The following is a 23,462-nucleotide window of genomic DNA, read 5'->3' as shown; positions in this document are numbered from 1 at the left end:
TTTTTATTTGTTATTTATTGCTATATAACAAAGTATCTCAACATTTAGTGACTTAAAATTACATTTTTTATCTCACAATTTTTGTGTGTTAAGAATTCAGGCATTGTGTAACTAGGTGCTCTGCTTCAGAGTACGTTAGAAGGCTTCAATCAAGGTATCAACAGTGGCTGAATTCTTATTTGAAGACTTGACTGAGGAAAGATTCACTTCCAAACTCACTCATGTAGACAAAATTCAGATCTTCTACTGTTGCTAAACTGAGGTTCTCAGTTCCTCCCTGGCTGTTAGTTGAAAGCTCTCTTCAGTTCCTTTTTAAGTGTTTCTCTCCAAAATGATGGCTTACTTCATCAGAAGCACCAAATGAAAGAGTCTGCTAGTAAAATGTAAGTGACAAGCCATTTAATCTATTCTTGGAAATAACATACCCTCAAAATTGCCATATTTTATTGGTGAGAATTAAGTTATACAGGCCATGGATATTAGTATAAACAGGTTATATGAGACCTGTCGTAGACAATGCCTGCTACAGGACTGGAATAAGATTCTGGTTTTTCAGGTAATATACATTTTTACCTCACCACTGTACAACCAAAACAGATAGGTTGTTATTTTCTTTGCTGTCCTGATCTATATGGAGGGTTTATTTATGGTAGTCTTTAATATAAGCTTTTGGGGGAGTCTAAGCCTTATGCATGATACACCAATTATATTTTCCAACTTGAATATGCCCAAGTATTTTTTATTCTCCAATGCCCTTTCGTCTTCAAACAGAAATTTAAAATCAAAAGAGCAAATGATGATTTTAGCATTCTCTTGAATTCTATTTCAGACTTGTAATTGTTTTATACATTCTTAACAGTCAGTCCACTTAATAATTTTAAAATATATAGCCAACACATTATAATTTTTTTCATTGATATGGGTTTTCAGGATGCCTTGTTTTCAATGTTGTGAACAAGATAGTCCCAAATTGAATATCTATCTAGATATCCATATTTACATCTTGATCTATATACAATCTATTATTCTGTTTCTCTGAAAAACCCTAATATTTATTTTGGTTCTAATAGCGGTTACAGAAGAAAATAATTTTAAGGGTGACTTTTTCTGAATTGACTCTGAGGTTTCTGGAACTGACTCTCTAATGTGATTAGATATAAAGACACTAATGACTCTATTTCCAGTAGTAAAGCAAGCACTGATAGCTGTAGCAATGGAGATATGCAAAATATCCCTATTGGATACTCCTAAACAACCACTTATAACAAGCAAGAAACTGGGTGACTGTTTGTATGATATTTTCAAACATTATTATCTAAGAAATGCAATGAGATTGGCTGTTGCTTCTATTGTCACTGAACCTTTAAAGTAGAGAAAAAAAGGATAATATCAGTAATTCAGATATCCAATGCAGGCACTACACAAATGACCTAAAAGCTTCTCTATGTATTCTAAAGGTGACCTTTAAATCCTGTAGCTGCAAGACTGAGATTGCTGAATATCAAGTACAGAATCTCATTTTTCAATTGTCTCAAACACAATAAAAATTGAACTCTCAGCCTCACATTGTATCTACAGTTAAACTTAATGCATTGACTAGGAAGAGACCCTGGAAATTAGAATGGGAAAGTGTGGTAAGTCCCTGACAAAGCTGGAGACATTAAGCCCCTCAATTCTGATGAAACGTCTTTGTCAGTGGAAGAAACCTTTCCATCTGAGGAGGAGTGGTCTTTCCACTCCCATCTGAAGGGATATATTCTGTATTTTCTGAGTAAATTGTAATGCCACCCCTGCCCTCCCAGAGGCAATGTCTATAAAAGACAATACTGAGTCTCCTCAGAATCCATTGCTACTGCCTCTCTTTGCTTTTAGACCTATAACTAGCCTGAAATCCCATCCAGCCCCTAAAAGTGAGATACAAAGTGTGATCCTTAAGATGCACTACACTGCAAAAGAACTACCTGTGTTTAATCATATATGTAGGCAGAAATTACATAAATACATGCATGGGAGTAAAACTAAGGGTGCGTAGTAAAGGGGAAGAAACATGAAGACAGATCATGATGAAGTTTATTAATATGGGCTCACTAAACAGAGATTCTACATTTTATATTACAGCTTGGGGAGTTAGAAAGGGCTCTAGCATTCTGTTTGCATGGTTGATCAAAATATGAACTGAGGGATGGACAACAGTTAAAAATTAGAAAGCTAGACCTGCTTTTGTTTAATGTAGAAGAATTGGTTTAAAGACTTGGGATGCTTGAAATGTGATAGAGGACTCTTGTTATCTAAGACCTACTCATCCATACTGAGAGTTTAAAGGACATATTTTTCACCACAACTGTGAGAAATAAATTTAAGGGGAGCTTAAGCATTCTTGAAGAGCTTGTAGTTTCTCTATCTACAGGTCAAAACTTAGAGTGGAAACTGTGGTCATTGAATTGCGGTATGATCCCAGGGTGGCAGGGGCCAAGTGCTAACACTCAACCACCAAAAGTAAGATGGGCATGGCTATCATGATTGGCAGTAGAGTCAAATCAGTGATCACAGTAGCCTAACTTGTACAGATTTATGACATTGTCTAGTTGATCATGGTATACCTAGAAGTGGAATAGATAGGAAACCTACAGTATTCTTGCTTAATATATATAAGCAGAACATTTCTAGGTCAGTGAACAAAAATGTAACCAGAATCACAAAAATAGAGTTATAGTTCCTACATCAATTTCCAGACTTCAGCCAGTTTACAAATCCAGAACCCCTTAAATAAAGAACAAGCTTGGTCCCCTTGAGGAAGGGTCCTAGCACACTGCCCAAAATCTATACATTTAATCTTTCTTCTAATCTTCCCAAAGGAACTTATGTCCTTTTACCAGTGTAACTGTTCATTTCAGTAATAGAAAATAATCAAATCAGGGACTACTGGACCCTGGCTATGAACTGATGCAAATTCCAGGAGACCTAACATACCACAAAGAGAGTGCTTACGGGAATCAGGTGATCCACGGAGTTTTAACTCAGGTCCAACTCACAGCGAATCCACGGTCTCCCTAGATGTACCCCGTAGTTATTTACTTAATTTGGAATGAATATTTTGAATAGATATACTCATGCTAACATAATCTTCATGACGGTTCCCTGACCTGTAGAGTGAGGTGTATTATGGTGGGTAATGCCAAATGGAAGCCAGTAGAAACACCTCTATCTAGGCAAATGGTAAAGTAAATGCAATATTTCATCTCTGTACGGATTACAGACATTAGTACCACCATCTAGGGCTTGAAAAATGAACACTGGGTGATTTCCACCACATCCCCATTCAGCTTGTCTATCTGGTGTATGCAGAGGACAGATGGATCTTAGAGAATGACAGTAAATTATTATAAACTTGACCAGGTGGTGACTCCAATTACAGCTGCTACACCAGATGCAGTTTCATTGCTTGAAAAAACTAACACATCTCTTGGTACCTGGTATGCAACTATTGATCTGGCACGTAATTTTTCTTCATACATGTCAATAATGGCCAGCACAGGCAATTTGTCTTCAGCCAGCAAAGCTAGCAATACACTATCACTTTCCTACTTTTAGAGTGCATCTTCAGCCCTATGTCATAATTTAGTTCACAGGGACCTTGATTGCCTTTCTTTTTCACAAGATATCACATTGGTCTATTACACTGATGACATAATAGCAACTGGATATAGTGAGCAACAAATATCAACTATTCTTGACTTACCAGTAAAACAGATGCATGTCAAAGAGGGTAGAAAATAAATCCGATAGAAGTTTAGGGCCTTTCTACCTCAGAAAAATTTATAGGGGTATTGTCATGCAGGGCATGTTGTGATATATCTTCTAAGGTGAAGAATAAGTGATATCATCTGGCCTCTCCTATAATCAAAAAATGGGTATAGCACCTAGTAAACATCTTTGAATTTTGAAGGAAAATATTCTTAATTTAGACGTGTTACTCTGTATCATTTTCTGAGTAATCTGAAAAGCTGCTAGTTTTGAGTAGAGCCTAGAACAAAACAAGCCTCTATAATAGATCCAGCCTGCTGTGAAGACTTCTCTGGCACTTGAGTCATATGATCTAGCAGATCCAATGGTGCTTGAAGAATCAGTTTCTCCTAGGTGTAATAGAGAGGCCCCATAGGTGAATCACAGCTCATGGTTTTAGTATTTTGGATCAAAGCCCTGCCATTCTCTGGGATTTTGCTACTCTCTTTTTGAGAAACAGCTGTTGGCCTGCTACTGGACCTTCATAACAACTAAATGTTTAACCATGTGGCACCAAGTTATCATGTGACTTGGGTGGACCATCATGAGCTGGTTTTTATCTGACCCACAAATCTGACATGAACTGCACCGCAGCACTTCATCATCAAATGGATGTGCTATGTATGTGATTGGGTCTGAGAAGTCTTGAAGGCAAAAAGTTACATGAAAAAGTTACCCAAATTCTCATGGTCCCTATTCTTGTTACACTACTTTCTCTGTTCCAGTCTGCACCTATGGCCTCATGGGGAGCTCCTTACAATTAGTTGACGGAGGTAGAGTAGACTTGAGGCCAGTTCACAGATGCTTCTGAATGATATACAGACTCCATTTAAAAATTGACACTTGCAGCAACGTTAGCCCCATTCTGCAATATCCCTGAAAGACCATTGTGAAAGAAATTTCTTCTGTGATGAAAAATTTGAGAGTTGCTCCTATATATTCATGAGCTGTGGCCAATGATCTGGATGTATGGTCAGGGACGTAGAAGGAACATGACTGGAAAATTGGTGATAAGGAAATTTGAAGAAGATATATGTGGTTAGACCTCTCTGGATGGGCCAAACACATGAAGATATTTGTGTTCTATGTGAATTTTTACCAAAGTATGATATCAGTAGAGGAGGATTTTAATAATCATGTGGATATAGTGGCTCATTCTTTGCATAGCAATGAGTTTAACTGGAGAAAGTTAGGCTCTTTCTCCAGTTACCCATGTCATCACCAATAAGCTCATGAACAAAATGGCTACAGTGACAGGGATGGAGGTAATCATAAGTTCAAAAACTTGAACTTCTACATACCCAAACAGACCTGGCTACGACCACTTCTGAGTATCCAGTGGCTAGCAACAGAGACCAATACTGAATCTTGAATATGACAACGTTCCCATAGGTGATCAGCCAGCTAGCAGGTGGTGGGTTATTACACTGGGCCATTTCTATCATAGAAGTAGCAGTGTTTTGATTTCACTGGAATAAACTCTACATATGGATTTGCTTTTTCAGAACACAGTGCTTTGGACAAAATTACCATTGAAAACTTACATAATGCCTTATCCACCATCATAGTATTACACAAAACACTGATTTTGATCAAGGAAACCACTTTACAGCAAATGAAGTGTGGCAGTGGGCTCATGCTCATGAAATTCACTGGTCTCACCATGTTTCCCACCATCTTGAAACCCCTGGTTTGACAGAAAAATGGATGCACTTTTTGAGGACTGTTACAGCACCAGATAGGTGGGAATCCCTTGCAGGACTATAGCAAGATTCTTCAGAGGCTGTCCATGTTCTGAATCAGCATCCAATACATAGTTCTCCTTCTTCTATAGCCAGGATTTATAGGATCAGGAGTAAAGGAATGGAAATACAAATGTCATCACAAACTATTACCCCTAGTGACCCACTAAAAAAATATATTGCTTCATGTTTTTGAAACCTATGCTTTGCTGGCCTAGAAGTTTCAGGTTCAAATGTTGAAATGCTTTCATCAAGAAACACAACAATATTTCTTTTTTTTAATCTAATTTTATTTTATTTTAAGTTTCAGGATATATGTGCGGGATGTGCAGGTTTGTTACATAGGTAAATGTGTGCCGTGGTGGTTTGCTGCACCTATCATCCCATCAGCTAGTAATTAAGCCCCACATGAATTAGCTATTTGTCCTGATGCCTTCCCTCTCCTGGCTTCTTGTCAGGCTCCAATGTGTGTCATTTCCCTTCCTGTGTCCATGTGTTCTCATTGTTCATCTCTCACTTATAAGTGAGAACATGCAGTATTTGGTTTTCTGTTCCTGTGTCAGTTTGCTGACAATAGTGGCTTCCAGATCCAACCACATCTCTGCAAAGGACATATCATTCCTTTTTATGGCTGCATAGTAATTCATGGTGTATATGTACCACATTTTCTTTATTCATTCTATCATTGATGGACATTAGGGTTGATTTCATGTCTTTGCTATTGTGAACAGTGCTGCAATGAATATATGAGTGCATGTATTTTTATAACAGAATGATTTATATTCCTTTGGGTATATACCCAATGATGGCATTGTTGGGTTAAATGGTCTTTTTAGTTCTAGGTTTTTGAGGACTAGGCACACTGTCTTCCACAATTTACATTTTAATTTACATTCTAATTTACATTCCCACCAACAGTGTAAAAGCACTCTTATTCCTCCACAGTCTCACTAGCATCTGTTATTTCTTGACGTTTTAATAATCACCATTCCGACTGGCATGAGATGGTTTCTTATTGTGGTTTTGCTTTGAATTTAAGGGACACCACAGTATTTCTATTGAATATATAGAAATTAAGACTGGCCTCTGAATCAACAGAGAAGTGAGGTACAGTGTTTTCTGAGGTATTCATCCTGACTAGCAGGGGAAAATTGGACTTGTATTTCACAAAGAAAGTTAAGGAAGAGTATGTCTGGAACACAGAAGATCTGTTAGGGTGTCTAAATATTACCACGCCTGTGGTTAAGGTCAGTGGAAAACTACAGCAACCTAATCCAGGAAGGACTACATAATGTCTAGACCCTTTAGGAATGAAGGTTTGGGTCACCCTACAAGGTAAAGAACCACAACCAGATGATTTGCTTATTGAAGGCAAAGGAAAAACAGCATGTACACTGATATAAAATAGTTATAATTACCAACCATGACCACATGCCTATTGCCAGAAGTGAGGACTGTAATTATCACTACTTTGTTACGAATATTTGTGTGTATATGTATGGGAGTTTGTGTATGTGTGTGTGTCTAGTATATATCTTTGTTTTCTTTTTATTCCCATTCTTAGTCCCTTATCATATAACATAAATTGCATTGACTTTTTATCATATCATTAAGTAGTGTTAATTTTATTTCACAATATTTAAGATATGGGATATCAAGGAAAAGAGGAAACCTCACTCAAGGATGTTACCTACTCTTTTGGTAAAAAGGTTATACATTTATGGTTTTATGCAGGATAGTTTTATTACATAAAATTGAAGGATGACCTTGTTATTATTTGTATTTGGAGAGTAAGTATAGTTTAAGGAGATATGTATGAGTGTTAAAGTTTGTAAGTTGTGAATTTATGATATTTAATTTTATGTGTCAACTTGACTGAGCCACAGGGAACCCTGTCATGTGGTCGCATATTATTCAGGGTTTGTCTGTGAAGGTGCTTCTGGATGAGATCACTATTTGAATCACTAGACTAAGTAATGCAGGTTGCCCTGTCTAATGTGTTGGGCCTTGTAATAGTTCATTCTAACACTGCTATGAAGAATTGCCTGATACTGGGTAATTTATAAAGAAAAGTGGTTTCATTAACTCACAGTTCTGCATAGCTGCAGAGGCATCAGGAAGCTTATAATCATAGCAGAAAGAGAAGGGGAAGCAAGGCACGTCTTACATGGTGGCAGGAGAGAGACAATAAGTGAAGGGAAGAAGTGACACATGTTGAACCATCAGATTTCATGAGAACTCACTATCATGAGAAGAGCATAGGGGAAACTACCCCCATGATCCAATCACCTCCCACCAGGTTTCTCCCCTAACACACAGGGATTACAATTCTGCATGAGATTTGGGTGGGGACACAGAATCAAACCATATAATTCTGCCCCTGGCCCCTCCTAAATCTCACGTTCTTCTCACATTGCAAAATACAATTATTCCTTCTCAACATTCCCTCAAAGTCTTAATTCATTCCAGCATTCTAGCATTAACTCAAAAGTATTCCAAAGTCTCATCTGAGACAAGGCAAGTCCCTTCCATCTAGGAGCAACATCAAAAACAAGTTAGTTACTTCCAAAATACAATGGGGATACAGGCATTTAGTAAATGCTCCCATTTCACATGGGAAAAATTGCCAAAACAAAAGGGCTACAGGCCCCATGCAAGTCCAAAAACCAGCAGGACAATTGTTAAATCTTAAAGTTCCAAACTTATCTCCTTTGATTTTATGTCTCATATCCTTAAATAAAATCAGAAATAAAAAAGGAGACATTACTACTGATAACAAAAATAAAAAAATTATAAAGGACTACTATGAACAATCATATGGCAACAGATTGGGTAACATAATAAATGAATACATTTCCAGAAACACACAACCTACAAGGACTGAACCAAGAAACAATAGAAAGGCCAGTGTGTTAGTCTGTTTTATTGCTGCATAAGGAACAAGATGCTAAAGAAGAAGCAAGTCATGTTTTATGTGAAGGCAGGAGAGAGCGAGTTAAGAGGAAAGTGTCACACTTTTAAAGCATCAGATCTCATTAGAAGTAACACACTACTATGAGAATAGCATGGGGGAACCACCCCCATGGTTCAATCACCTCCCACCAGGTCCCTCCCCGGACACATGTGAATTACAATTTTACATGTGATTTGGGTAGGGACACAGAGCAAACCATATCAGGCCTCATCCAATAAATTAAAGACCTGTATATAACCAAAAACAGTTGAATAAAAGGAAGCTCCTCTTGCCTGACTGCTTGGGCTAGGACATCAGTCTTTTCCTGCATTCAGACTGACTGAAAAATCAGATTTCTTCAATCTTCAGCCTGTCAGACTTTAGACTAGAATTTCCATGATCAGATTTCCTGTTTCTTAGGTCTTCTGATTGTTACTGAAACTACACCATCTTCTTTCCTTGTTATCTAGCTTGATGATAGCAGACCTTGGGACTTGTCAAAGCCTGTAATTATGAGAGTCAACATCCATATACAGGTGAGAATACCTCATTTTTTTGTAATTTATTGACAAATTCTCATCTTAGTCATTGGTGTGAGTTGCTCCTTTGGAATGTTCATTTTCTGATATTATTGGCATATGTTATATGTGAGCAGAGACCTTTTTAGTCACCAGAAGGGCTTTCAGTCAAAATGCTACTGATCCTAGCTATAGCTAGTTGAGCTAGGATACAGAGACATAGTAGTAGCTGAGGTGGTATAAGCAGTGAACTGAAATCATATGCTTCATAAAACAAAATATGCCTGCAGCTCAGCAGGTAACTTTGGGCTACAAATGTGCATTTGCAAATCATAGTCTTATTCAAGTCATTAGAATTGATTGTATCTTTCCGGGTTGTTTCGTATAATGATAAGAAGCCTAGGTCAGATTCTTAGAGAAACCGAGTATTTTAGAGATGCTAGAAGAGGAGAAACCAACAAAAGAGTCAGAAGACGGCCCAAATAAGTAAAAGTACACAAGAATGTGATGTCTTAGAAGTCAAGGGACCAAAGTGATTTATTCCCAGTACAGAGTGCTTGAGAACTTCAAATGCTGCCATGAAGGAAGATAGATAAGATATGAAAAATATTCACTGGACTTAGTCACATAGAAAACACTTGTGATCTTGGAGAATTATGGGCCACAATATCAAATTCCAGTGTATTAAGGTGTGCTCAGTAAAATGCATGTTGTTTCAGAAGATTGTAATACAATAAAAAAATTAAACTGAGATAAATTATTTTATTTGTTTAATTTTACTCAAAGTGGGAAACATATAAGCATGTTTATCAGTTGATGGTAGAGGAATTAGAAGGAGAGTGGTATAAGATAAAGAAAATGTAGAGGATAATCAAAAGAGTCATATTCCTGTAAGAAAGGAAATCATGACATTCAGAACACAGAGTGAGGAACAGTAATTACACCTTTAACAAATGGAAATTGTTAAATTTGGAGAAGTTGAATCACAAAATGAGAACCATATGTATACATTGTTAGTCCTGAGTATTAAAAAAATGGTTAGATTGGGTTATAAATTCTTCATATTTTAGACTTGAAATGTGATATGGTTTAAGCAAGCAGTGAATGATATATAATGTTTTATGGATTCATTAATATTTTTGTGTGCATCAGTAGTTTGTTCTCTTTGATTAGGGTGGAGTATTTCTTTATATGGTTGTAACAAAAGTGGTTTAAACATTGACTGGTTGATGCACATTTGGATGAGGTATATTACAAATAAAGCTGCTATAAACACTGATGAGACACTCCTTAATTAAACTTTAGTCTGGCTCCCCTGAGTCTCCTTTATCTACTAGGCCCAGTCCCTAGTAGGCATATCAAGAGCCCAGTTTTAGCAGGAATCCTGCTGTGTCAATTTAGAGACGATCTTCACCCTCAGTATCTGATCATCCTCAGTATCTGGCCAAATTCCTTATTCGCCACTATTGGTAGCTGATCACCATGGCCTGCCTTCTGCAAGAATCCTATCAACTCTGTTTCATCAGAAGTCACCCTTGTCTCCAATGCTTTCACTTAGTAATTTTCTACTCACTAAATCCCCACCTTTTGCCTTAGCTATAAATTTCCACTTGCCCAGGCTTTATTTGGAATTGAGCCTAGTTTTATATTGGGATCTCCTTTCTCCTATTGCAATAGTCCTGAATAAAGTCTATTTTAAATATTTTAGTTATTGTCTGGCTATGTTTTCCTTTGACAGCATTTCTGTACATACTTTTGTGCAAATATGTTTTTATTGCTCTTGGTTAAATACTCAAGTGCTTTACAAGGAACTATGAAACTACAGCAGCAGTGCCAGAATCATTGTCATTTATGAAGGGCTCACTTTCTGTTAGTCACTATGCTTCAGGCAAGACACTTCACAAAATATCTCGATTAAATCCTTGAAGCAAATCTATTCAGTGTATATTATTTTTTTCTATTTTACCAATGACAAATTGAGAATCAAAGAAACAAAGTCATGCACTCTAATTTTCACAGCTAAGAATCGTGAATTTAGGATTTAATTCTAGAATGCTCTGATTCTAGAATCTGTGTTGAAAAAACAACATTTAACTAGTGTCATTTCTGCCTTTAGCTTTTGAGGTTTTGAAGATTTATAAGTAAACCTCCAGTTTCAATTTTCCTGAGTGGCTGCTGGTGAGAACCAGTAATTAGGGTTCATCCTGAGCTTAGGGAAGTGCTATGACTTTGATTTTTTGCTTATTATCCCATTAGCAGTAACACTAATAAAGTAATTAGGTAACAATAAATGGAACTCAGTATGCCAAATTCTTGTAGTTGATGTACATAAAAAGATAACTGTAGTCATAAATTGAAGTTAAAGAATTAAACAATTAAAAAGGGAATTTGGATTTTATAATTGCTTGTAACTTTTACATGAAGGAGGTCATCAACATGACCAAATTGTGAAACTGTCTTAGTGAATGTTCAATCCAGTGCAAAAATTATGAAAAATAATAGATTTTTGATAGGCAATAGAAGCTCTTAGTGGAAATATTCAGGAGAAAGGCAGGATCTTATGTAAAAATTATCATAATTATAAATTTGGTGAAGGCACTAAAGTTGCTATCCAATTGATCTTTAACTTTTTGTCTCATTTTGTGAAAGAAATAATGTGCTATAAAGTTACTCAAAGATTAGGAATTTGTGAAGTTCCTTTGACAGATACTTAATTATTTTCAGGTCTTGTTTTTTTATTTTTAACTTTTACATGAGTTACAATGATCTGTTTATGTGCCAGTCTTCTTTATTCTACTCTGAGCTATTTTAGGATTAAGATGCTGCTTAACTGACTCTATTCCCACAGTATTTAGCATAGAATCTGCTCCAAAACTTATGGTAGGGACTCAAATTATTATTTAGTGACCAAATTAACCTATAAATAAATGAGACACTCAAAGGAGAGGCTTGGCTCAGTTGCAATCATAGGAAATCTCTGAACAAGTTAAAAATACAAAATTTGGAAAAGAAGAATTGCTAAGTATTTTAGTCTTTACTAGAAAAGGTCATTGGTTTCCTAAACCAAAGAAGATACTCGTAAGAAACCTTTTTGGCTGTATGAATTTGGACCAAATAAAAGACTAAAATTCTACTCCTACCAATGTATGTTTTCACAAAAAAATAGGCCAGGATAAATATGCTTCATATTTCTGGAAATGCGAATGCACCATTTGAACATTCAGTTCTGAAACGGTCGACTATAAAAGAAAATATTGAAAAATGTATTCATTCCAAGTTAATTAGAAAATGAAACATATTGCAAGTCATTGTTTTATTTTCATTTGCTTTCTAATTTAGTATTTGATTTATTTATCATTTAAATAAAATTGCATTTATTTATTATTAAATTAAAATTTAGTAAAATAAATTTTGCTTATTAAATTTTATGTATTTATTGTTTAAAATAAACATTTATTATTTGAAAACTATATTTTTTTCAGTAAAATGTGCTTTGAAATCTAGCAATAAGAGAGGGGACGAACCAATTTCAGATAGAACTCAACAAGTTCTCTTAGGATGAACCTCAATCCAAAAACTCACATGATGATAAAATGGCACAACCAAAGCAGTGAACTCAGATGCTATTGATTTCGCAAAGCATATCTCCAAATGTCAGACCATATCTCAATCCCTGTGTGAAAGCCATGGTATTTGAAGCTAGCTCTGGTTATGAATATCTTCTTGCATGGAATTTCCAACCTGCATTCTAACTAAGGTCAAGCAGACTCTAACAATTTTCTTTTCCTCACCCTGCTCAGTCAGATTATGATTGAATTCAACAAACTAAATTCTGCTTCCTCAGCAACAGCTGACTCATGGGAATCTGCTACCATTTTTAAAAGTTAGACTGTATTAATAGGTACAAATATGATTTTGTCGTCTTTAGAAATAGAGTTGCTGGTGTAGAACATCATTAAATGCATCTTAATAATAATTTATTATTGAAAATCCCTTATGGAGAGTTCAAGGAGTGACCTGGCGTATTGCCTTAGAAACAAATACATAATACAGAATATTTATAATCTTCTGAGTGCCAATAACTTAGTTAACTAGAATAAGAAGAATAGCACTGAGATCCAAAAAGTAATGACATCTATTTGATAGTTTTTCACAAAGTAAGATATGTGTGTATTGATTAAAATACAGAGAAGAAAAGAGGGTCACCTTGCTCTTAAGTCATCCATATACCTTGTCATTCATCAAAAGCATAGAGGTCATAAGGACATCTTTTGGTAAATCAAGGGAAAATTTGTCCTCACAGTTAATTAACAGAGACTCTTAAGTTAAAAAAAAAAAAAAAAAAAGCTTTATAGTTTAATGATTTGTATCAATTCCTTATTGGGCTAGAATTTTTCCAACTACAATTTTAACATGTTAAGATAAAAAGGGATTTGGGTAATGAATGAAATATTGTGAGTGCTGCTCCTTGAATTGTCCATCGCATTATCATTCTTATATTTTAATGAGAAAGTAGTCACAAAGAAAATGCTACAGTGAGACAATCTGCATTATTAGTGAACTTTCAAGCCAAATAATCTTAAGAGTTACATTCTACCAAACTTTCTAATGTAATTAGTATGGGACACTGCCTGCTTTCCTCAGGCCTTGCTCACAATTTTGGAGTATCTCAGACATCATGATAATAATTATTGAATATAAATTAGTACTATTAGAGTGCTGAGAGTATTTTTATAAAATCACTGTTATCTAGTATATCTAGAAAGAATATTGTTATAATTATCTTTTTAAGTAAATAACCCAGTTGCACTACAGAAATTATCTCTGCACATGGCACTACTAAATAGTTGGCAAAAAGATTTAAGATGTGCTACTTGTAAATAGTTTAAAGGAAGAAAATAGTCTATGTTTAAAATGCCGTTCAATATAATCATATAAACATTATAACTCTGCTTGTAGAAAAAAAGTGTTCTCCCAAAGGACAGACCTAAGGGGAAAAATTATCTTATTAAACTATTCAATTTTTATAAAAGCATTGATTAAAAACTATATTTTAGGCATTATGCTAGAAAAAATGTAAAATTATGCATGCGATAAAGAAGCTCACTATCCCAAAGAGATTAACATATACACAAAACTTTATTGTGATATTAAAACGAGGAAATGAATAAGAGAACAAATTTTTCACTAGGCTGAAAATTAGTATTGATTTGCCAGATACATTGAAGATAATAAATCCTAATGCCCCAAATACATAAAGCCAAAAGAGAGTATGATTTATATACAGAAGATCAGATATGATTTTGTGATGGTTAGACCATTGGGGATAAATCAGTGGGAAAACTCAGACATAATGCTGAAGTCCCAGGGCCGTATTATGTAGGATTTTGTTTATGTGTCAATAAAGAAGTCTTTTTCCTATAGCCAGTATGAAACCATTGAATAATTTTAAGTAGTATTAATTATAATTAAATGAGTGGCCATTTGAGATGGATTGGAGAGAGTGGATCGAGGTAAAACTAGAGGTAGAGTCACTAATTAATATTCTAAAACACATGTTGAAAATCAGCCACAGGATAAAGACACTGGAGTTGGAAGAAAGACCTTGATATAAGATATATGAAAAAATGTACAGATAAAAATATGGTGTGCAACTGTTTCTCTATAGATACCATGGGCAAAGAAGAAATGAATTTAAAATTTCCCGAGTCAGCAGAAGAGAATAGCTCAATCTACCTGTAAATTAACTTCTTAATGCTGATGCAACAAATCACCAAATTAGTGATTTAAACAAGGTAAGTTTATTGTTTTACACTTCTGATGGTCAGATGTTAAAAATGAGTTGTGTGGGGCTAATATCGAATGCTGCATTTTTTTTTTTTTCTAGAGCCTCTAGTCTGAAACTGTCCTTTGCTTTTTCCAGGTTCTAGAGGCTCTCTGTGTTCCTTGTGTCTGGCCACATTACTTCAATCTTTGTTTCTGTTGTTACATCTTTCTCTGCTTCTGTCATCATACCATCTTCTCTAATGCTCACTGTCCTGCCTACCTTCTATAAAGTTACCTATTATTATATTGGGCACACCTAGACAATGCAAGAAAATCTTCTTATCTCAAGATACTTAACTTAGTTACAACTGCAAAGTCCCTTTCACTAAGTAAGGTAATATGTTCACAGGTTCTGGAAATTAGGACATGTATATAATTCGGGGGCATTATTATTCAGCCTACCATAGGTTGTCACTAAATTAGAAGTATTTCTGATTGATATAATGGACATATGATAAGGCCAATGTTTTAAATAAGGAGTTACTTAGTTGAAATGCTACTCCTTGAGAAAATAACCAGCAGAAGTAAGCAGAGGTATCCTGACACAATCTTATTTATATGCTCTAATTTTTAGTAGTGAATGGGTTAGAGAAGGCTGTGAGTCAGATAGTGAGATTTTCACTTGATATTATGTCACCTCTATAGATAAATCATCAAAACATTCAAAGGCAATAGCATTGGAATAATTTAGGAGGAACAAATCTACAATCAATTAAATGATGAATTTAATCAGGGATCATTACTTCATGCATTGGATATCAGTGGCAATTACTAGGCCAGAAGTTGCCACTCCATGTAAGTAGTGATTGGATAAAAAATTTAAAAAAAAAAGAATTTAAAAAGGAAGGACATAAAGAAGGGATGGAGAAAGGAAGGAAACAGGGAGAGAAACTAGTTTCACAATGAAAGCTAACATTTTCAAATATATATTTAAAAATAATCAGCTGAGATATACCACCTCTGCTGGGAATTACTGACAAAGTTCAGTTTCCTTCTCATACTCCACTGAGACCGCTAATCCCTTAGTTGATAATATCAAGTCACAGTAGTCGGGCTCTTATCTAAGTCTAAGATTGAAGGCCAAAGCTGAGACTAACCAAAGAAAATGTATTCACATTGTTTTAGATCAATATCAATCTTGCATTGATCATCACAGTTGCTGTGAAAATTTGTCATATAACACAAAGAACAAAATATAAACAGTAAACTTGAAGTAAGAACACATCTTCAGAACAGATTTACTGCAATAAACAAGACTATTTTATATACCACGAGAGCAATGAGTTCAGTTTCTTTTTGACTTTCCAAAACCAGTACTCAAACAAGATTATAATTGTGTTCTATTTTGTGTTGATACTTGATTTAAATAATTCTCTTCTAGTCTGCCTTTTTATTTTGAATAAAAAAAATGTAGCTTACCCAGACAGTACTGAAATGCAGTGCTAAATTTAGAGAAACCTTGATCATGAATTCACTATAATGTATTACTGAACAGCAAACTATTAAAACTGTTCAATGAACAAAGCAATTCACAGACTACTGTAATAACTGAACTGAATAAAAGATGTTACTGGATCTCACTTTTGCCGATGTGTTTTTCTTCTTTTGGGAACAATGCTCTTTTCTGGAATCCACTCCAATTCTCAATATGATCATGCAGTTTCCAAAGGTGTTTTTGTGTTATTACATGACTTTGTCTACCCAGCTCCCCCTAAAATAATGTATGTAGGGATAGCTCACTGAATTCAGGACAGTAAGGAATATTTCCTGTTTATTTCAAAACAGAACTACTAAGAGAGTGAGCACTATTCCAGCAATAAAAGATTACTACACTTTCAAACTTAGTCTATCCAGGAATCTATGAGTGAAATCAATTAATTTACTGATTTATTTATATACCTTTAATTTGGATTCTGTTACATAAAAGTGCAGGAACCCTCACTTCTGAAATGCATTTTTTTGGAAATTAATTTATGGAACAATAGAAGAAAGTTAAAAATTAATAAAGTAAATTATTTTTAAAAATGAGAGATATACTAAAATTAGTTCCAGAAAATAAATACACTGAAATTAGAGTTAGATAATTAAAATTACAGCTATTCAAGCATTAGAATAGTGAGGTGGATTTCAAGCTATAGAATGTTAAACAAAATGCAGAAGAATAAAACACAGTGAGAAATATGGTGAGAAAGATATGAAAAATAGAATATAGAGAAGAGAAACACAAAATTCAGACAGCAGTTACTCCCCTAGAAGATATCAAAGAAATAAAACAGAAATATTAAATTGAGCTCCTAAGAGGAAACATAAATTTAGCAGAAAAAGTGAAGGCATATATGATAAATTTTAACATATATTAATTAAACATGAATTAATTAAAGTCGTCTCAGAGTTGAAGAGAACAATATCAACCAATGTTGTGGGATATGGCTAAAGCTGAATTTAAAGAATATTGATAGCTTTAAAATAATTTAATCATCAAATTAGAATTAGTAAATATAAGTAAACACCCAACTATATAAGTAAAATAAAAACAAAATTGATAAAATTAAAGTATAAAATGATAAAACCAGCAATCAATGAATAAGATAAAATAATGTATTAATAAATATAAAAGATATTATTTTCTTTTCAAAGCAGTGCATTTGAAAAGAAATAAAATCCTACTCAAATATCTAAATGTTAAACAAAATACCTATGAAATAAGACTCATATAGCATAGTTTTTGCTCTGCTTTGTTTTGCATAAGTTAACGATAGTTACAAATATATGCTTATTTAGTCCTAAAATTTCTTGATTGAGCAAATAGAATTAATATTCATTATAATGACAATTCTCAGGAGGATTTAAAAAGACATAACATTTATGATTATATATAACTATATAATATATAATTTAATTTATAGCTATTTTTATATAATCTTTATATACATTTATCTATACATACATACAAATATTTTTGCCAAATGTAAAACTGAAAAACAGTGAGAGTATTTTTTTTTAATTTTGTGGGTACATAGTAGATGTATATATTTCTGTGGTACATGAGATGTTTTCATACAGGCATATAATGGGAAATAAGCACCTGGAGAATGGGGAACCCATTCATCAAGCATTTATCCTTTGTGTTACAAAAAAAATAGTTACAATCTTTTGGTTATTTTAAAGTGTACAATTATTATTGACTATAGTCACCCTGTTGTGCTATCAAAGAGTAGATCTTATACACTCTTTCATTTTTTATTGTACACTTTAACCATCTCCAACGCCCCACCACCCCATCAACCTACTATCTTTTTCAGCCCCTCGTAACCATCCTCCTATTCTCTATAACCAGGAGTTCAGCTGTTTTGTATAGCTACCAAATAAGTGGGATCTGAAACATGTGATGTTTGTCTTTCTGTGCCTGAATTATTTCACTTAACATAATAACTTCCAGCTCCATCAATGTTGTTGCAAATGACTGGATCTCATTTATTTTTATGGCTGAATATTATTTCATTGTGTATATATATATCACATTTTCTTTATCCATTCATTTGTTGATGGACACGTAGGTTGCTTCCAAATCTTCGTGGTTGTAGATGGTGCTACAAAAAAAAAATAGGAGTACAGATACCTCTTTGATAACTGATTTTCTTTCTTTTGGGTACAGTGGGATGGCTGGATCATGTGGTAGCTCAATTTTTATTTTCATTTCTTTGAGAAACCTCCAAAATGTCCTCCATACTGGTTGTACTAATTTACATTCCCAACAACAGTATACAAGAGTTCCCTTTTCTCCACATCCTCTCCAGCATTTGTTATTGCCTGTCTTGTTTTGATATAAGCCATTTTAACTGGGATGAGGTGATGTCTTATTGTAGTTTTGATTTGTATTTCCCTGATGATCAATTATGTGGAGCACCTTTTCATATGTTTGTTTGCCATTTGTATGTCTTCCTTTTAGAAATGTCTATTCAAATATTTTGCTCATTTTTTGATCAAATTATTGGAATTTTTCATATAGAGTTGCTTGACCTCCTTAAATATTGTGGTTATTAATCCCTTGTCATATGTGTAGTTTGCAATATTTTCTCTGATTCCATGTGCTGTCTCTTGAATTTGTTGATTGCATCGTTTGCTGTGCAGAAGATTTGTAACTTGATGCGATCCCATTTGTTGATATTTGCTTTAGTTGCCTGTGCTTATGGAATATTACTCAAGAGGTTTCTGCCCAGGCCAATGTCTTAGAGGTTTCCCTCATTGTTTTTTTTTTTTCTGCGAAAGTTTCATAGTTTGAGGTCTTAGATTAAGTACTTAATCCATTTCAATTTTTGTATATGGTAAGAGATTAGGGTCTACAATCATTTTTCTACATATGGATATTCAATATTTTCAGCACAATTTTTTGAAGATATTCTGTTTTCCCCAGTGTACATTCTTGGTATGTTTGTCAAAAATGAGTTTACTGTGGGCATGTGGATTTATTTCTGAGTTCTCTGTTCTACTGATCTATGTGTCTGATTTTATGCCAGTACCATGATGTTTTAGTTACTACAGCTCTGCAGTACAATTTGAAGTTAGGTAGCATGATTCCTCCAGTATTGTTCTATATGCTTGAAATAGCTCTGACTACTCTGGGTCTTTTGTTCTTCCATATAAATTTTAGCATTTTTTTGTATTTCTATGAAAAATACAATTGGTATTTTGATATGGATTACATTGAATATGTATATTGCTTTAGTGCTATGATATTTAAGTAATATTGATTCTTCCAATCCATGGACATGAAATATTTTTTGAATTTTGGTGTCCTCTGCCATTTCTTGCATCAGTGCTTTATAATTTTTGCTATGGAGATCTTTCGACTCTTTTAAAAAAATTTCTTGATATTTAATTTTATGTTTGCTTATTTTAAATGTGATTAATTTTTTATTCATTTTTAACATTGTTCACTGTTGCCACATAGAAATGTTACAGATTTTTGTATGTTGATTTCACATCATGCACCTTTATTGAATTTGTTAACAGTTTTGAGCATTTTCTTGTGGGGTCATTAGGTTTTCCCAAGTGTAAGGTTCTATCTGGAAACAAGGATAATTTGACTTCTTCCTTTTCAATTTAGATGCCCTTTATATCTTTCTCTTTTCTGATTGCTCTAGCTAGGACTTCCAGTAGTATGTTGAATAACAGTGGTGACAGTGGGCATTCTTGTTATCTTCCAGATGTGAGAAAAAATGCTTCAATTTGGACCTATTCCATTCAATATGATACTGGCTGTGGGTCACTTATATATGACTTTAATTATGTTAAAGTATGTTTCTTCTATACCCAGTTTTTAAAGGGATTTTATCATGAAGAGATTTTGAATTTTATAATTGCTGTTTCAGCATCTATTGAAATTATCACAGTTTTTATCCTTCATTCTGTTGATATATTGTATCCTATTGATTGGTTTGCATATGCTGTGCCATCCTTGAATTCTAGAGATAAGTCTCACTTGGTCATGATGAATGAACTATCTAATGCATTGTTGAATTTGGTTTGCATTAATATTAAACAGAGATATTTACCTATAGTTTTATTTTTGATGTGTCTTTGGTTGTGGTTTCTGATCATAGAATAAGTTTGGAAGTATGCCCTCCTCCTCTGCTTTTTAGTATAGTTTGAGTAGGATAGGTATTAGTAATGTTTTTAATGTTTGGTATAATTCAGCAGTAAAACAATCAGGTCCTGGGCTTTTATTTACCAGGAGACTTTTTTATGGCTTTAATCTCAATACTCATTATTGGTCTGTTTAGATTTTGAGTACTTTCCTGGTCAATCTTGGTAAGATTGTGTGTGTAAAAATTTGCCCAATAGATTTACCAATGTATTGGCATATGGTTGTTCATAGTAGCCATTAATGAGCCTTTGATTTTCTGCAGTATTAGTTGTAATGTTTCTATTTTTATTTCTAATTTTATTTTGGATTTGGATCTTCTCTCTTTTTACTTAATCTGGCTAAATGTTTGTTAATTCCATTTATCTTTTTAAAAATCTATTTGTTTCATTGATCTCATATTTTTATTTCAATTTTATTTATTTCTACTCTAATAATTATTATTTTCTTTTACTGATTTTGGGTTTGGTTTGTTCTTGTTCTTCTAGTTACTTAAGATCCATTGTTAGATTGCTTATTTGAAGTTTTTCTCTTTTTTTTATGTAGGCACTTATAAGCTACTATTTTGGTACTGCTGTTGCTAGATCCCATATCCCATAGGTTGTAGTGTGTTGTATTTCCTTTATCACTTGTTTCAAGGATATTCTCAATTTTATTGTTAATGTTTTTATTGACCCATTGTGATTTGCATTTTCCCTCAATGGTGTCCTTAGTTGAAGAGAAGTTGCCAACTTTAGTGAAATCCAATTTATTAAACTTTTTTTTTATTGCTACTTCTTGTGTTTCTCAAGAAAATATTGCCTACTGCAATATCATGAAGATATTCTCACAGTCTCTTTTTGAAATGATGCTTAGTATCATTAGTCATCAGAAAACTGCAAATTACAACAGTGAGACACCATTACACCAGCAATACAGTGTCTACAATTGAAAAGACAGTCAACACCAAGTGTGGCAATGGTGTATAGAAAGTGGAATTTTCATATACTGATTATAATATTATAACGTTGTGTGATCACTTTGTAAAACTAGTAATATATAATAAATATGCCATACGACCTAGCAATTATGAACAAAAACATGTATGAACATCACAATCACTAATATATTTAAATATCCATTGTCTTACATCTTCTTTCTGAAATTTCTAGAAATAACCAGTCTTCCTGTCACTAAACTTTTCTCTTTATCTTTTTATAAACATAATGTTTTAAAATTGTGACACAAGAACGGCAAATTTCTAACTTAATGTATATTGCATAAGGCCTTGTTAAAAATGCAGATTCTTACTTCATACCTCCTCCAAGGAATTTTTATCCCAGTCATTTATTTTACACATATACTTGTTGATTCTTAAACAAATTTGTTATTGTAACAGATTTATGTTGTTTTACTTCCCAGCATCCATTCAGTTCCTTTTTGGCAACAAACCTGATTTCTCAGATCTTGTGTCTTTTAGAGAAAGTGGGAGTCTGCCAAATGTTAATGTTGTCAATTAGGACATTATACTATTTTGGTCAATGTGATTGGTTTGAGGATATGCACATGACCTAAGTCAGGACAACACAAAATTCATATCAGATCTTGAAATTTTGCTATGATATAGAGAAGGCTGACTTGCTCTATAGTTCAAATTTGTACCTGGAAGTAAATACTGTCGAAGATTCTACAGCAAGCTTATATTCATAAATGGAATATTCTTTCAGAATAAAGTTAACATAGGATAGGTAAATCAGGAAATGGAGAGGAAAATCTGGCTCTAATGACATTATTTGAATTTTTAGATGCAGCTATAATTTAAACCTATATATCCTATGTGATTTTACTAACATGAATCAACATGGTTCCCTTCCTCCTTCCTTTTTTCCCTCCTTCCTTCCTTCCATTTTTCCCTCCTTCCTTCCTTCCTTCTTTCTTATTTTCTGTTTGTCATTTCTCAATTTCTTAAATATTGTAACAATTATAACCAATGTTTTTATTATCATGTAGTTTAAGGTATCAATTTTTATTTTTTTTAAAGGTTCTTTTAACCTTCATTTTATAAAACCCTATCTCATCCTAATATCTAGTATCTATGCATGTGCATTTGTTGTTTGCCAGTTGTACTAATTTTCACTTTAACAAATATTAAAATCTTTAAACCACAGGAATTCCTTGGGGTATATGGTTTCTTGTCATGATCTATTTTTTCTCTTAAAATTTTATATTTTACCACTTAAATGAGTAAGCCATAATTAATCGCTAATTTTTAAATGCAAACATCATTATATACTAATTAATTATATAGATTCAAAAATATTTATCTATTTACTTGTAGTGTTCATGTTCTTTTAATTACTATAGATTTTACAGTTCACGACAAATAAAGTGATTAAATGTTACATAACCACAAAAAGACTAGGAATCATATTGTGTATTATAAAATACAAAAAAACATGGTTCAGTGAAAAAAATGACAAAAATATACACAACTTTTATTCCAGACAAAATAGCAATAATTTAATATACAAAGAAGTACTACATACACATACACACATATGAACACACCATATAAATACGGACTGTATATATATATAGTATCTATATACATACTATGTATGTATATGTACATATGCACACAAGCATACATTCATAATTGCTTATTGTTTTTCCTGAAAATCACAAAATCCTTTGGCCAGGAGCTGGACTCTTCAGGATATGCAAGACTTATAAACTGAAAACACTGTTGAAATCAAATAAAAAAGACTTAAATAAATAAAAAAGACACTCTATGTTTATGGATTAAAAGAAATACTATTATTAACAAGGCAGTATTTACCAATTTCATCTATAGTTTCAATGAAATCCTTATCAAAATTCCAACTGCAATGTTTTCCAGAAATGAGAAGTTGATGCTAAAATTTACATCAAATTGCAAGGTACCCCAAATAGCCAAAAGTTTTTAAAAAGAACTAAGGTGAAGGATTATCTGTTTTTAATTTTAAAATGTACTGCAA

At 33.6% G+C, this 23,462-nt stretch overlaps 1 long non-coding RNA gene across 1 annotated transcript in view; it reads left to right on the top strand.

The window, feature by feature from the left end:
- The first annotated feature begins 8,954 nt into the window (after window positions 1-8,954).
- The window catches only part of LOC135278046 (uncharacterized), a 96,419-nt gene continuing 81,911 nt past the window's right edge, over window positions 8,955-23,462 (top strand). Inside the window, exons 1-2 of the long non-coding RNA XR_010345604.1 lie at window positions 8,955-9,014; window positions 14,665-14,791. This is a non-coding gene — a long non-coding RNA (uncharacterized LOC135278046). The remainder of the gene's footprint in view (window positions 9,015-14,664; window positions 14,792-23,462) is intronic.

Source organism: Aotus nancymaae, unplaced genomic scaffold, assembly GCF_030222135.1.
Source record: "Aotus nancymaae isolate 86718 unplaced genomic scaffold, 86718_ANA_hifiasm-v0.15.2.pri h1tg000004l, whole genome shotgun sequence".
Lineage (NCBI taxonomy): Eukaryota > Metazoa > Chordata > Mammalia > Primates > Aotidae > Aotus > Aotus nancymaae.
This window is presented reverse-complemented; position numbering and strand designations above follow the sequence as displayed.